The sequence below is a fragment of the Rhincodon typus genome, chromosome 24 (genome assembly GCF_021869965.1).
Source record: "Rhincodon typus isolate 14 chromosome 24, sRhiTyp1.1, whole genome shotgun sequence".
NCBI classification, from domain to species: Eukaryota; Metazoa; Chordata; class Chondrichthyes; order Orectolobiformes; family Rhincodontidae; genus Rhincodon; species Rhincodon typus.
Window position 1 is genome coordinate 17,920,935 of NC_063355.1, and position 16,119 is coordinate 17,937,053.

Below are 16,119 nucleotides of genomic sequence, written 5' to 3' on the forward strand. Positions count from 1 at the left end.
AGTAATTTCACAACTCTCAACCAGGCGCATTTCAGACCTAACCATTTACTACTGTATTTAGTGTGTATTAAGAGAGCCAAGGGGCTAATTTAAACTCCAGTTTATTAAAGGTGTAGTGCTGTTGTTGGTGAGAGTCTCAGCTGTTTTGACAACCGGACCTCATTTATTTGCTGCAGGCAGTTGATGCAGCTATCTGATTGCAAGAATATGGAAAATCAACCAGCTCTCACGAGTCTGCCGATATTCAGAACGGGGCTATGGTGGAATGAGGTGGGAGACAGTCGCAGGTGAAGGCACTCATTTGAGACAGAAGTGAATCCAGAGTTACATTGCAGGCCCAAGAGGAGCACTCCTTCAGATTGTGCCAAAAATACACTGTTCCATCATCCATATTTTGTTTTTTGCAACATGAACAGTCTCTTTAAAAACTAGTCGTTAGGCCACTTAGTGCTTGATACATTCCCAACTTGCATAATATGGTTAACCTTCTGAATAAAACAAGCAGGTGCTGCAGCCACTAATTTCAGCACCATATCAAAAATGACTCCACTCACACTAATGGCAGTAGAGCGTGGTGTTATTAAACATTATTTTTGGGATGCCACCAACAATTTTCATTGAACAAAGCAAAATCACAAACCTCTTCATTAGTTATATTTGCTGATGTTTTTGTTCTGTCTTTGGTACAATGGTCTTGTATCAGCATGTGAAAAGTACCATTCTGCCTGAAAAATATAGGTGCTCTAGTCAGCCAGGACAAGTCAAAATTGTCTGAGCAAAAGCAGCAGCTAATGCCTTTATAATCCTGTTCCTGCCTGGCACAGGCCTAGGATGGTAACCCTTTTGTGTTTGCTTTGAGACATGCTTCAGTAGAAAGCTGTAGAGCCACAAAGGCGCGTAACATTATAGAACATTGCAAACAGCATAATTTCTGTTGTCTCAGGGGGAGCATTTGCACTGGATAGGTAGCTCAGCATCTGATTATTAGCACAGATACTGCTACTGGTATCTGAAAATCAAGGCTCAATCTTTTAAATGCTGGAATACCCCAATTAATCTGTAAAAGGCTGGTGCTGCTGCACCCATTTTCTGAACAGGTCAAAAATAAGGACAACTTCAGCAGTAGAAACAGACCAGTGCTGCACTACAGTTTTCAGAGAGTGTCCACTCCTGGCTGGCAGAGGTCCTGAGAAGCATCTCACTTGTGTCTGTCAGCAAAAGAGCTTTGACACTGCTTTGGGAGCAAGTCATACAATCAGTGAAATGAATTAGCCAGTGAAAGGTAATGTTTCTCCAAAAGTATTTGCTCAGTTATTTGATTTTATTCTTGTGAAGATCATACTTAAAATGCCAGGCATTGAATATATCACCTGACAGGCAGATGGGGAGTCAGATTAGTCAGTAGTCATTGTAGCCATTGTACCAACTCCTGGCAGTGTGTAGTGTTTATTTACTGAGCTTTAAGCATTGAAGAAAGTGTGTTCTACTTGATGTAATACTTCTAAAAACACAGGAGGTGGCACTCTTTCAGTGTTCAACTTTCACTTATCTACTGATCATTTTTTCAATCTATTATTTTAAAAAGTCCATTTGAAATACTTTGAAATAAATTCTGTTCATCACAAATGCTGTTCTTGTAGCATCTGCTTTTAAAAGCCTGAATTCTTTCAAATTATGTAGTATACCACTTTTAGTCAGTATGTTAGGTCTGTTCCCTCTGTAAAATGCTTTGTTGGACTACAAACCTTGAGGTACCTGTGAATGCTCAGTAATATAATCAGTGGGTACTTGCAAAGACTGCTACACCTTGAGCCTGTCAGCTCACTTCCTCATGAGACCATATACTGAACTACATATTGAGCATAATTCTGCCTTCATACTTTGTATTCTTCCTCATGAGTAATTGCTGCAGGACCTTCAGAATATTTCTGCAATCCTGAGTCTTAAAATTTTGTATACTCTCCCAACTGCTGTTCATGCAGCGAATGAACATTTACCTAACATGTACCTAAACATTTTCAAGTTTGTTGATCCAAGAGTTTGCTTTTCCATTTCAAGCATTGTAGATATAGAATTGGATTTATCCTTTGAAATAGAACTATAAATTATGAATGGATCATAAATAAACTTCACCTTGTTAACACACAACAAAAAGGGATCCCAATATGTCTGTTGTAAAGATTTGTGGAAATAATTTAATAGAGTAGATTTTTAATTTTAGACTTTGCTGTTTTGCCTGTTGCTGTCACAATTGTCAGTTGCTTTGCTCACAGACCAGAAGCATACTATAGGCCTAAATATGGTCAGTAATTCAGTAAATAATTCTGTGCTTGTTAGACTTTAATTTCTTAATATTTTTGCAAAACCACCTCATTAGAAAACAAACTTAGAGCACTCAGGCAGTGCTTCTCATACCTTGTGAATACCACAGGGTATTATCATACCACAGTGTCCATGTGTCTCTTCTTGGTGATTATCACTGGAATTCAGTATTTCAAACACATAGTCCGATTCAGGGACAGGAACAAATTTTCTACTCTGAAACCAGGACTACTGAGTAGTATTATAATGCCCTGCCACTGAGATCAATTTACGATCACAAACCTTGAATCAAACCAAGGAAATTTCCTTCTTTTATAGGTCACCAATTTCAAAGCTATGAGGAAATCCTGCGCAGATTAATTCACACACAGCGAAGGGCCATCAAGTATCAGTTTGCACGTGATCAGATACAGTTTTGTTCTCACAGTGGCAAAAGGCAAGACCCCTTCACCTACCATACCAAAAACTATTAATTATATATACTTTAAATAAATTTCCCAGATTCTTGTGATAATTCTTTATTACTGACTACTATAGCTCTTTTTTAAATTTTCAGAATTCAGATTGAGTCTTACTTTTCAAATTTTCAGACAACATAGAAGAAAAGCTGCGAAGTACAAACTCTTCTTGTACAAATTCCTAATTCTGAACTCTGTAAAGTAAGATTTGAGAAAATAAAAAGAGAGCTATCCTTGCTGGAGCTCTTTAAACAACAGTAATGTACAACTTGGTAGTAACTGGTAACAAATTCAATATAAGGTCTTCTTTCCTAGCTCCCTCTCTTCCCTTTCCCATCAAAACTCATTACTAAATCAGACAATAAGCTGGTTCAGAAGTCATACCTAGCCTTTTTGAATGTTTTGGACTCCTCTTTCATGAAGATAGAAGTTCACATTTGCTGCCTAGAGTTACCATCTCATCTTTTGTTATCTAGATTTAAGCAGTAATGTAATACTCATCTTTGTGTTATCTGGATGTTGAGGATAAGCATGTCAATTCAATGGGAAATCTATCAAGTTAATTTTATGTCTTCAAAGGCAGACAAAACTCAGTTTCTATTCTCTAATCCTATTTTATGAAAACATTTGCTTCTCAATGTGGAAGTCCCAGCAGATTCTCTTTTTTTTAAATCTTTACGTTGGTAGTTTTGGTTCGCAGTTTTGTACACCGCTCTGCTTGTTAGGAATGGAGAAATTGTGAAATGCCTCCACTGAAGAGAGCAAGATACTTGTGTTCCTTTCTCTAATGTAATATAGACAACTATGACAAGACTATTTTACTTGCCCATCAGGAATGAAGAGGACCCCATATACAGGACATCAGTAAACCAGTTTAGTTTTTGCAACAATTTAGCAGTTGTTATGCATGAAATTGAACTCACTTTCACAACCTGCAAAACTGGGACTAGTGCTCTTATCCTGTTGGTTGCTAGTCCCGAGCCATAACCGCTAGTTTGCTACAATATTATGGGACATAATGTGGGTGTTTCTTCAATAAACAAATGTAAAATACCGTAGATGCTGGAAATCTGAAATGAAAAACAAAAATGACAATCACTGAGCAGGTCTGGCAGTAATTGTGAAAAGAGAGTTAGTGTTTCAGTTAAATGAGTTTCCATTATCACTGTGAGCCTTATACTGGTTGTCTTTGCGCTCTGTTCTTGATGCTGCTAGACTTGGAATTTTGTTTTTATTTCTAACTGAGCCGTAAATTGTGGCAAGATTTGCTGACATTCTGATCATTCCTAACCTAAAAACAAATTCATTAGAAGGAAAGATATTGTTCTTTATGCAGAACTTTGGGCTCAATACTTTGTATCTATTAATGTTGCTTGACGAGTCTTTGTTACTCTTGCATAGTAATAAGTAGTGCAAGGGAATTGCTTGATATCACATCCATGGATATCCAGATTTATTGAAAAGGATCGCCACTTTAATCATCCATTACAAAATTATTTGATGTACGGTTTCTAATTTTTAGTTTATACTTTTGGAAACGTTATTTAGTAGAAGACTTCTGAATGAAATTAATATTCTTATGACAGCTTCTTCATTTGGCATGAAGTGTAATGCACTCCTGTGTCCGCATCTTAAGTTCTCCTGTGTGTGGGCACCATACTTTCTAGTGGGCCAAAAAGTTACTGATACCTCTTTTTACTCACTATTACACAAACTGCTGAATCATGTTGTTTGACATGTGTTCAAGCAACTTTGTCACCATCATAGATAGGACCAAACTTTTCTTGAAATATGTGTGGACTTTGAGAGAATAAACAAATCTAAATAGCCTAGGATCAAAATAGTGATTGGTATTGTCTCATGCTGTCAACTGACTAGGCATGATGGTCTTAGTTTTGTTAAAAGGCAGTAGCTATTTGTTGAGCCACATTCCTGCAAGGCATTATTTATAATCTTGTGAATTACGCTATTATAGCATTGACCTTGCAAAAGGGTATACTGTGCCACTCTTCCATCTTCGCATCAGCTATTGGGCAAGAATTTACTGTAAAAATAGTGGCTGAATGACGTACACTTTCAGGCAAAAGCAGATACACATTTAAGCACAAAATTCCAAGAGTTTCTCCTGAGGTGTGCTGCTGTGAGGTAAACTGTGAGAAAACAGCATCTTTCTGTCAGCCTCTTCAACCAAATCTACTGAGTGCATTGAAGTTCTTGTACTAACACTGAAGATATGATATTCTATCATACGTTGCAAATATCATTGTAACTGCGTGCAAGTCTTAATTATGACTAAACAGCTTCTTTGGCATTGAAAATTAAAGTCTGCCTCTGTGAAATCGCATTCCTTCTAAATGTTATTGGAGATTTTATTTCTTAAAATTAAATATTACTGTCTTCTGTCTCTCAATCTGATTCTTTCTTCCTCCTGTCTGTCACTTTCTATTTCTGGTATGACATTGAAATCATTATTTTAACTTGCATTTCAGACTCTCAAAATTAATTCATAGTTCTTCAATCTGATTGTTAGGAAGAAACATGGATATTTGCTCAGTTAACAGGTCCCAGATTCCCTGTATAGGACAGTCTGCCATTTTGATCTCCCTCCTACAGCTGCTTATTATGCAAAAGCTCATAGAAATTTAATGAACAAAGGCAATTTTTTGTCAATTAAAGTACATTCTTGTTCATTATTTTCCTCTGGTAATAGATTGTAACCTTGTCTTGACTGTAACTTTTAGACATAGTGATTTTCATTTGTCAGCTACAGTTAATTCCATAAACCAACTTTCCGTCTTCCCTTGTTTTGGACTAACAACTATGTTAGTATAATGCCCCTGATGTGTGCTGTATTTAATAGTGTATATTACCTGTAAGTAGTTGATTTACATTGTTCAGTTATAAATGTCATTTAACCATTGTTTCTGGGTCAAGAAATTGGATTCCTTTCAGTATAGTGCAGACTTAAAAAAATCTCATCACTGCCTTATACTAATGGTTCTTAAACTGGGGTCCAAGAAATAGTTGGAATGGGACCTGTGGTTGCTATGATAGGCTCTCACTGTTGACCATATCAATTACAGGCACACTATATGCAGGAAGTTGTCATGTGAGATATTGAGCAGGCATATTTGTTGGAACTGTCGTGTTACCTTGCAGCTGGAGGGTGGATGTTTGTTGACGTAGTGATGGTGAGGCCTTTGGAAGAATGCTTCTCCATTTGCTAGTCCAGAGACATGATCAAGAAAGAAGGAGAAATAAGTTTCAGCAAAAGTGGTACAATCTCAGGTAACAGGATAAGGTTTGCTAGTATCTAGGTAACTGTATGTAGCTTATGTTATACTGATGGTGACATGACTGTCTCCTGTAGCTATCCAGAACTACCTCAGATATCAGATGCACCACCCAGAGGTTGTGGGTGGAGATTCAACTTTGCACATTTATTAACCCTGTTCATGTCCATTACCTTACACAGCAATGCTCACTATATCAGACGGCCTTGGTGCAATTTCATTGAAGCCCCTGCAGTAGGACACTCCTGAACCTTAAATTCAGACATGTAAATATGCAAGAAATTGTGGTATTACAATTTAGTTGGCCAGTCCATGATTATCTAATCCATTTGAAAAAGAAGTACTTCAACCAAAAGTATTGAGAGTCGGTGCCTTGAGGGGAAAATTATCCCCTTTAATTATCACTGGTTGATTAGTCAGCCTACCTATGTAAAGGATGCCTTCCTTCAAAGAATGATAATTATAGTTCCTAAGGCAAGTTTCCTACTTTTTACTCAAATAAAATTTCAATTCCTGCAGATAGAGTTGAAGCCTGTTAATTGAAATGTCCTAATGGAAAGTAAATTGCCCTATTTTGTTGTCTGTAATTAAGTGAAAGCTATAAGGACTGATTTAAATACACTGAAAACCAAGTGGTTTCTGTGAATATATCCCTTATAAATGAACATCTTAATTAATTACATCCCTCTTAACCGGTGTCAAGTACACTGAACTTTCAAAACAAAACTGAGGTGAATGTTGGGGGCATTGTGCAATTATGTAAGTCCTTCAGTTAATAATTTGCAGTACCCAACTTTCATAAACTATTTTTCTCTCTTAAATCTGATTTCACCAGTTTCTCAATTTAAGGTGAATACATTAGTGAAAGATTTTGCAACTCTCAAAACAAAAAAGATTACCTCTTTCAGCTAACACAGACATCTGGTACTAATGCATAATTGTGGATGAAGGTGATGCAAACTGATTCATCTTCCAATTTCTTCTTCTTTGTAAAGTGCATTGCCCCTATTCAGTACCTCATCAGTCAGCCCCTATTGAGCAAGAAACTCAATTTGTTGAGAATGCCAGTGGAAAACCTCTGTTCTATCACTGCACACTCATTACCTGCATCACCGTCTCATCTGAAACAGTTGTTCATTTCTGATACTCATATTATGCTCTTTCAGTCCCATTTATAATCTGTTTTTGTGGAAAAAACGTAGCAATGCTCTATAGTCTTTTCGAACAGAATTTACTTAGTGCTTTCTTATGATGCTGTTTTTTTTGATGAATGAACATAATTCTTTGGTGGCTTACAGTGTAAATTCAGAGGATGACGTTGACAAGAACTACTGTTTTGTCGGTCCATAATGCATATGAGACATTCTTTGGTATATAATTTGATTGGTAACTTTAATCACATATAGGTTGCACTAGCATTAATATCGCCCCTTAATAATCTAGGGTAATTTTTAAATGTGCATTATCTGTACATCGTTTGGAATGTTAACTACAATGTCATGACTGAATACTGACATTTGCTTTTGCACGTATAAGTGGTGCACTAGTGCTGCAGGTGCTGCCATTTTTACACCATCATTACCAAAACTGCAACTATTGGCAGAACAACACTGAGACTTTAACTCAGCAGTATGCAGCTTCATGGTTTCGTTTTAAAATATGCATAAGATTTGCAGCATTTTTAATGATCGGTCATTGCGTTGGCTATCTTCCGAGGTTTACTGATGTATTTTATAAGGAATGTTTAATGAGACAAATTATATCCTTTATCTAGTTGATCGCTTTTTAGTCATCTGATTCATGTTAGAAATGAAATGAAACTATTGCAACTACAGAGTATACTATACAAAGCCTAAAGTGTGAAAAGTTGTTTCAGTCTTTCTTTGTAGCTTTGTTTATAATTTTGCTTAATTCAGAAATAACAAAATCAATTTAATAATTAACTATTTTTAGAGATCTCATATTTTGACTTCTTATCCTCTGAAGTGAAACATTAGCAAACATTTTGAAAGACATATTAATAGATTGTGGTTAAAAGAAAATTACAAATATCAGTCACATTTCACAACTTCATCTCCGCTACTTATAACATATGACAAGCCATTGTTGTGATGAAATAATCTCCATTTGCTTGGATAAATACAACTGATGCAGCCACAACCCTTCAAGGTCAACACCATTTTGGAAAATACGATCCATTTGTTTCGCTACCCATTCCATCACCTTGAGAAACATGAAAAGGGGAAAGCAGCACCAGGCTATTGAGTTGGATGACCTTTCATTATCATAATGAATGGTTGAGCAAGCTGGAAGAGCCAAATGGAATATACCTGCTCCTATTTTCTGTGTTTCACTCCATCCAGTACCAGCATATAGTAGCATCAGTGTGGTATGACAACACCTCCAAACATCTGTAATTTGAAATCTAGAAGAACAAGAATATACTGTATATATATAATAAACACTAAAAACTCTACTATCCCAGCTTGACATGTATTATAACTCCTTTATCCTCTGATTTCCAATTTCACAACAATTTAGAAGTACCTTCAACTTCTATAGTGCATATTGTGAAGAAGGTACATCTGGCTTATCACTTCACCATGGCAATATCTCATTTGAAAGTCAAGCAAGGAATTTTGCTGTGAAGCCAATAACACAAGATTGGAGAGAGCATTCATCTCAAGAACTTAGTGTGTATCTATTGGAGAGTGGTTATGCAGCAGCTTCACAGAATCAGGAAATGACATTTTTTTTTTAGTTGGATTATATACATATATCAAAGAAAAATAATGGAATATCAGTAACTAAAAGGAGAAGCCTACACCTCGAAACTATTTCACATTTTCTAGGACATGTTGGTTTGGGGAATTGAAATAAACGTTCAAAATGGAAGTGAACCCAACAACCTTGTAAGTGGCAGTGCAGCTACCTTGTCTTGTTTTATCTTATTTAAATAACCTGGGAGGAATTCTTGGATCACTCATAATAAACAAACCACTGGATCCCAAGTCATCTTAAGGAAAGAAGAGACAATTAAAACTCTGATGCCCTTATTTGTAGCCTGTTAAGACAAGCAACCCAGTTGAGCTTTTAAAAAAATGTGCATTAATCTGTGAAAGTATTTCTGATGACTAATATGCAAGTTAGATAGTAGATAACAATCAAATTTTGAAAAAAACAATAGGCACAATTGTTACCATTCCATCTTATGTTATTACTGGACTTGTCAGATCCCAGACTGAAATCTGATTCAATAAATTAAATATTTTGTTTTTAATAAGGTGGTCTCTTACTGAAACACAAATATGCAATGATGAAGATTTGCATTTAATAATAAAAGCAGAAGTCTGTAATGCAAACAAAAATTGAATGAATGCATGTATAACAAAGTTAGAAAGATTTTGAAGCATACAGTACAATACAATATTCCATCTATCCCAACAACATCCCTTTACACAAACACCAGAGAGTTCCTTGTCTATCGCATCTATACGTTTGACTTAATTGTTGCTTTCAATATTCAGTCTTAAGAATCTGCTAGCCTCTCCCTTGAATATTTGTACAATTTAGCTTAAATTTTTTTTAGTTTTAAACAACCTCTTCAGTATTGTAGCCAAAATTTCTAGTCTGGAAGTTTCAAACTTTATACAAGGGTAATCTATTTTTAACTTTTGTGAACTATCTCTTTGTTCCAGAAGAATGTTTCATAAACCCAGCTTCAGCCAGGATACCTGTGAACAGAAAATAAAAGGTTTCCAAGCTATTTGCGTTTTCACCTAAACCAAAAATATCAACTCCTGATTCTTCTAACCGAATTCAGCTAATTGGGTTCAATATTTATTTTGCCCACTCATAAAACTCCCCCAGTTCAAACAAATTCCCATTAGCACTCCAGGAACTGTCTTCCTCATACTAGTTTAACAAAAAAAACCATGGTGCCAGTAATACTGATAAGTTAATCATTAAACCCCATCAAAAACAAACCTAAAGACCAAACCCCACAAGCCATTAGTTCAAAATTTTGAAATAAATGATGTTCAGATATGTATAAATCACACACTTGCATCACACAATGTACCAGTGATCTCTCAGAACAAAATTGTGATCACAGTGATTTTCATTGTTCTTTCTAAGCTCTTTTATGACCATTTGCGGATTTACAATGATATCTGAAGTCCAGACATTGGTTCAAGTAAAGAAAATTTTACCATAAAATGTCAAGTCCAGAATAAAAGTCATGATTAATTTTGTAGGTGTGTTTTAAATCGCACAGCCTCTGTTTTTTTTTAAAATAAATTTCACTATGTAGAAACGTGGACCAATGAATGTGTTAGTCACATTTGTTATTCGGAACAAGTCAAAGTTCCTATCTTAATTTTGCAAATTAATGGAATAAATAAGTGATCTTTACATCTGGTTTCTTTTGTTTCTGAAAAGTCGTCTAAATGCTATATTTGAGAATAACTTCTGAAAACATAAAAGGCCATAATATGCCAGCATTCCCACTTACATGTTCTGTTAGGCTAATGTAAACAAACAGTGCTAAGCTTGGTGTTAACTGTATGAATAGCTGACAAAATACCGAAAAATACATTTCCTGAAAATACTGAAGAATATATCATTTATTCAATTATTATATATTTAAATTAAGTAAAATATGCGGCATTGAAACAACCATTGGGTCCACCTAGTCCTTGCCAGTGTTTATGTTCCAAACAAGCCTTCCCCATTCTTCCTGAACTATCAGCATAATCCTCACTTCCCTTCTTCCTAATGCTTATCTAGCCTTTCTAAATTCATCTGTACATGTTGCGTAAACGTACCTTCTGGTAGTAAGTGCCATATTCGTACCATTCTGTGGGTAGAAAGGTTAATTTTGAAATTCCTATTTAATTTCTTGGTAACTATCATGTATGATAGCCTCTGGCTTAACTCTGTCAAACTACAGTTTTGAAGACTTCTAACTCATTTCAACATTTCCATTTTTTCAATAGAGACCTGGCCTCCACATCTATTCCTGATACGTATAACCTCATTTTGTGGTATCAAAGAACAGTGATCAAAACAAAGAACAGTACAATCCAGGCACTTCAGTCCACCAAGACTGTTCCAACACATGATGCCTTTCCGAACCAAAACCATTTTGTCTCTACATAGTCTGTATTCCTCTATTCTCTGCCTGTTTACATATCTGTCAAGGTGCCTATTAAATGTTGCTGTTCTATCCACTTCCACCACCTCCTCTGACAGCATATACCAGGCACTTAGCATCCTCTGTGTAAAAATAAAAACCTGCCTCTAAAATCTCCTTTAAACTTCCCCCTTTTTACCTAAAATCTGTGTCCCCTAGTAATTGTCATTCCCACCCTAGGAAAAAAGACTCTGACTATCCATGCATCTCGTAATTTTGTAAACTTCTGTCAGGTCATTGTTGAGGTTGGTTGGCTCGCTGAGCTGGTTTGTTATTCCGCAGACATTTTGTTACCGTGCTGGGTAACATCCTCAGTGCAGCCTCCGATGAAGCGTCGGTGTGTTTTCCCGCCTGGTTTTTAAACTCTGGAGTGCGTTGAGCTGGATTGCCTCACTTCCAGTTTTCCTTCATAGTGAAGTGTATATGGGGTCGAGTTCTATGTGTTTATTAATGGCTTTCTTCGTGGAGTACCAGGCTTCTAGGAATTCCCGTGCCTGTCTCTGCTTAGCCTGTCCCAGGATCTTGGTATTGTCCCAGTCGAATTGGTGGTTCTCCTTATCCATGTGGATTGAGATGAGTGAGTATTGATCGTGTCTTTTTGTAACCAGTTGGTGTTCGTGTACCCTTGTTGTTAGTTTCCTTCCTGTTTGTTCGATGTAGTGTTTCTCTCAGTCTCTGCAGGGGATCTTACAGATGACATTGGTCCTGTCCATGGCGAGGAGTGAGTCTTTACTTCGGGTGAGCAGTTGTCGTAGGGTTGATGTGGGCTTGTGTGCCACTCTGATGCCCAGCGGTCGTAGGAATCTTGTGGTTAGTTCCGATGTGTTCCTGATGTAGGGTAGTGTGATGAGTGTGTCGGGGCGTGTGATATCTTCCTAACGTTGTTCGTGTAGGCATCTTCTGACCCAGTTGTTTGGATATCCATTATCCTTGAAAACCTGGAAGTGGTATTCTTCTTTCTCTTTGCATAGTTCTGTGTTGCTGCACTCATCTCAATCCACATGGATAAGGAGAACCACCAATTCGACTGGGACAACACCAAAATCCTGGCACAAGCAAATCCTCTGGACAATCCAGAGACAGGCACGGGAATTCCTAGAAGCCTGGTACCCCACGAAGAAAGCCATTAATTAAACACACAGAACTCGACCCCATGTACACTCCACTACGAAGGAAAACCGGAAGTGAGGCAATCCAGCTCAACGGACTTCAGAGTTTAAAAACCAGGCGGGAAAACACACCGACGCTTCATCGGAGGCTGCACTGAGGATGTTAACCAGCGTGGTAACGAAATGTCTGCGGAACAACAAACCAGCTCGGTGAGCCAACCAACCTCAACACCCACAACGCAAGCTACAAATCTACACCAAAACCTTCTTTCAGGTCATCTCGCATCCTTTAACGTTCAAGTGAAAACAAACCAAGTTTGTCCAATCTCTTCTCATGGCTAAAAATCCTTGCAAATCACTCTCTCACCCTCTCTGATGCATTTTTAATGATAATTTTGCAACTAGAACAGTACAGTACTCCAAGTGTAACCAAGATTCAGTACAAGTTTGAGATAACGTGTGTAAGCTTCCATTTAGCATTAATCAAACTATCTTTCATGATTTAAATCTGCATTTCATTTTGCAATGTTATTTCGATGTTGCAAAGTTAATTCTTTCCATGTGAGTGAATGGAAATGAATGAACTTCACTACAACTAAAATGAAAACAAAAGATAAAATTGTTGTTTACTGAAATTACGTACATTGTCTGCAAGATAGTACTGTGAAGATAGCTTTTGCATGACAACAGGGGGTCAGCAAAGTGTTAATCCCACCAAAAAAAATGCATTTTGTTATGAGCAAGTGTTTGTCAGAGGGAGTGATTATTTTGGTACACTGCTTTCGAATGTTTTCGAATTGTCATTGGCATTGGTTCAGTTACATTACCCAGGTCTGCTGACAGCTGATTTTCCAGTATGTAAAACAGCATTTGCACTTAGCTCTTAGATGTGGTCAGCGTGTAACACAGCAGCGGCTGAGCAGACCGATTATACCGCCAGAATAGTCAGCAGCGAGATAGCAGACAAAACATCTGTGTCTCATTTTCATATCTAGCTAAGTAAAATGACACAAAAACACACAAGCAGACTCAGGGGTAGTTGTGTGTTTCTCCTGGGAATGAAAAAAGCATGTTGGAGAGATGCAGGTTATCAGAGAACCATGAAGACAATAATATAACCTGACACATTTGAAATGAGACACCAGTTGTCATGGCAACAGCTCACGTGGGAGTAGATCTCAAGAGACAGCTATGAGATGTAGTATAAATGATGTTTGATTAGAACTTAAATCATTTAGGCTCATGGAAGATAGGCCTTTTGTCAGCATGGAACCTTGGGTCACTTGTAAAGCGACTGGGCCTGAACGTATTAGCCTTACACATGGTCCTGGGGGTGAAAGGGCGTACAGACTGATTAGTTTGCCCTTCTTCACTTAGTTTTTCATAACCTTCTGTGTATTAAAGCATCATTTCTATACCAAAAACCACTTCACATGTAAAGAGAGCATTTGCTCTTTGTAATAGAAATACTGCTAACAATTTAAAAGTTGGAATATTGAGTTGCTTAATGTGACATTGTTTACATTGGTTTTGTGTTATGAAAGCTTTTCTACATATTACAGCATTTTTGGGCGGCAATGTAAAATGTTCTGAAATAATTAAATAAGTGGATTCCGCTGTCCTTCTCATATAATGTGAAATCAAATTTAGTTGCAATGTGCATGCAACATTGTTGCCATTGTAACTTAAAATGTAGAACCATTGACTATATCTTAAATTCCACTTTGTGTACACAGAGCAACTATCATTCATCTTATTTGAAACAAAATTCTGGCAGCATCACCAATTTGCAATTAATGTAGTTGCAGTTTATTTTCTGTGTTCCTCCAGGCTGCTGAAAATTGCATGTTTCTTTTATTTGGTGGCGGCAAGTGCAAAAATGTAGCGTGTGCAGTGCTTGCCTGAAGGGCCGTGTCATTTGCAGTGTTTCAAGTAATGAATCCTGGATCTGGGCTCTCTTAGACAAATGACCTGTGGCCTAGCGGCCATTTGTGGACCCAAATGATTTTGTCAGCTGTCACTTTGTAGCCAGAAAAATGTCAAAGCCTGTGGACAAGTTTTGCATGGAAGAATTTCTATCTACTGTTAAATATTCTGTGTTAAGTAAGCCCTAGTTATCTAATAACCAATGTGAATAAAATTCCTTTAAGGTACAACATGCAGTCTTAACTCCTTATTTTGGACTAATTTTCTATTAACCCTTAGAAAACTAGACATAACCTGTTTGGAATTTCTGTTTATTCAACAGGGTAAGGGTTAAAGCTTATAGAACATTATGTTAAATGGCAGTGACTTTTCTTTAAAAAAAGTTTGATTTATTTTTAAGTTTTGTCTATACTGTATTTTCAGTTCCATTTATCTTATTGTTTTATATTCTGTTTATCATTTTCATTGAATGTTTAGGTACAATTTAACAATTTCTGTCCGTTTTTAGCACACTTAGACATAGGTAAAATTAAACCTGAATATGTATGTAACTACTTGGCTATTAGTACATAAGAAACAACAGGCCAAATATGTCTGTAGCTGTCTCAACTGGAGATTGTTTTTGACCACTTCAAACAGGTATCAGGTAAGGGAATCAAAGCTTCATTTGTGTTTCTTTAATTACCAAAAAGAAATCTTTAATTAACATTGACAAAGTTAATCATGTAGTTATCAAACATTAGTACTTTGCACACCTGATTGGTGAATTTACAGAATGCAACACAGGCAATTTCTGTAATGAAGCACACATTAAAAATTCTTAATTAGTAATTTAATGTAAGTTGAAAGATGATGGCTTTTCCATTAAACTAATATATTTGTTCTAAATCTAAGCTTTTAAATCTTATTAGTTTCTTCATCTGATTAACTGCTGTTCCAGGTACTATAAATTATGTAAGTTGAGGCCAACAAAATGTTTCATTTGTCATGAAGCTGGCTGTTAAATTCATTCCATAATTCAAGACTGAGCTCAGTGAAGGACTAGATCGTGTAGTGAACTATCCACTTACTTTCCACTTTTGTCTTCAAATCCATTGTCATTGATGAGGTGGAAGTCTTTCCCCCTCTAGTGTCTGCATGGCTCTGAAAAGTCTCCATCCAGTTTAATTTGGTATGAAACAACAATGTAGAAAACCCTAAAGTTCAACTTTAATTTAAATCTGAGGCACAAAGCGCTGGAAGGATGGCTTGTAGCACAAAGAAAAACTGATGATGGTGCAATAAGGCTTCTGGAACTGAAGTTCAAGTGAGTTGTTGAAGAGTGGCGGGAACTTTATTCTGCATCTGGTCATCCTGTACACAATATGGAATTACTTGGTGCCAATGCAGGATATGCAAAATAAAGCTTTCAATTCCCAGAACTGGCATCTGTCACCTTATTGAGCACAAAAACAAAATTGGTTCAATTTTTATTGCACTAATTATAATTACTAATATTTTGGCAGGATATCAGGGAAACTGTTCACTGTGACACTGTGAAGCAAAACTAAACAACGTGATAGAATTATACTATAGTTACACCCAGCTATTGCATTCAGATGGAAAGGGGGAGCATAAAAGGCAATTGGAAATGTAAAAATAAAAGGCACGTGTCCACTGATCCCATATTCTTAGGAGCCGGATGATTTAGCGATGACACCAAATGAATAGCTTAAAATATGAGTGTAATAATTTGCTGGGGAGAAAGACATGCTGTTATCAAAAGCACTTAACTCACGCAATTCAAGGTTGCATGTTATGAAACCTGATATGATTCA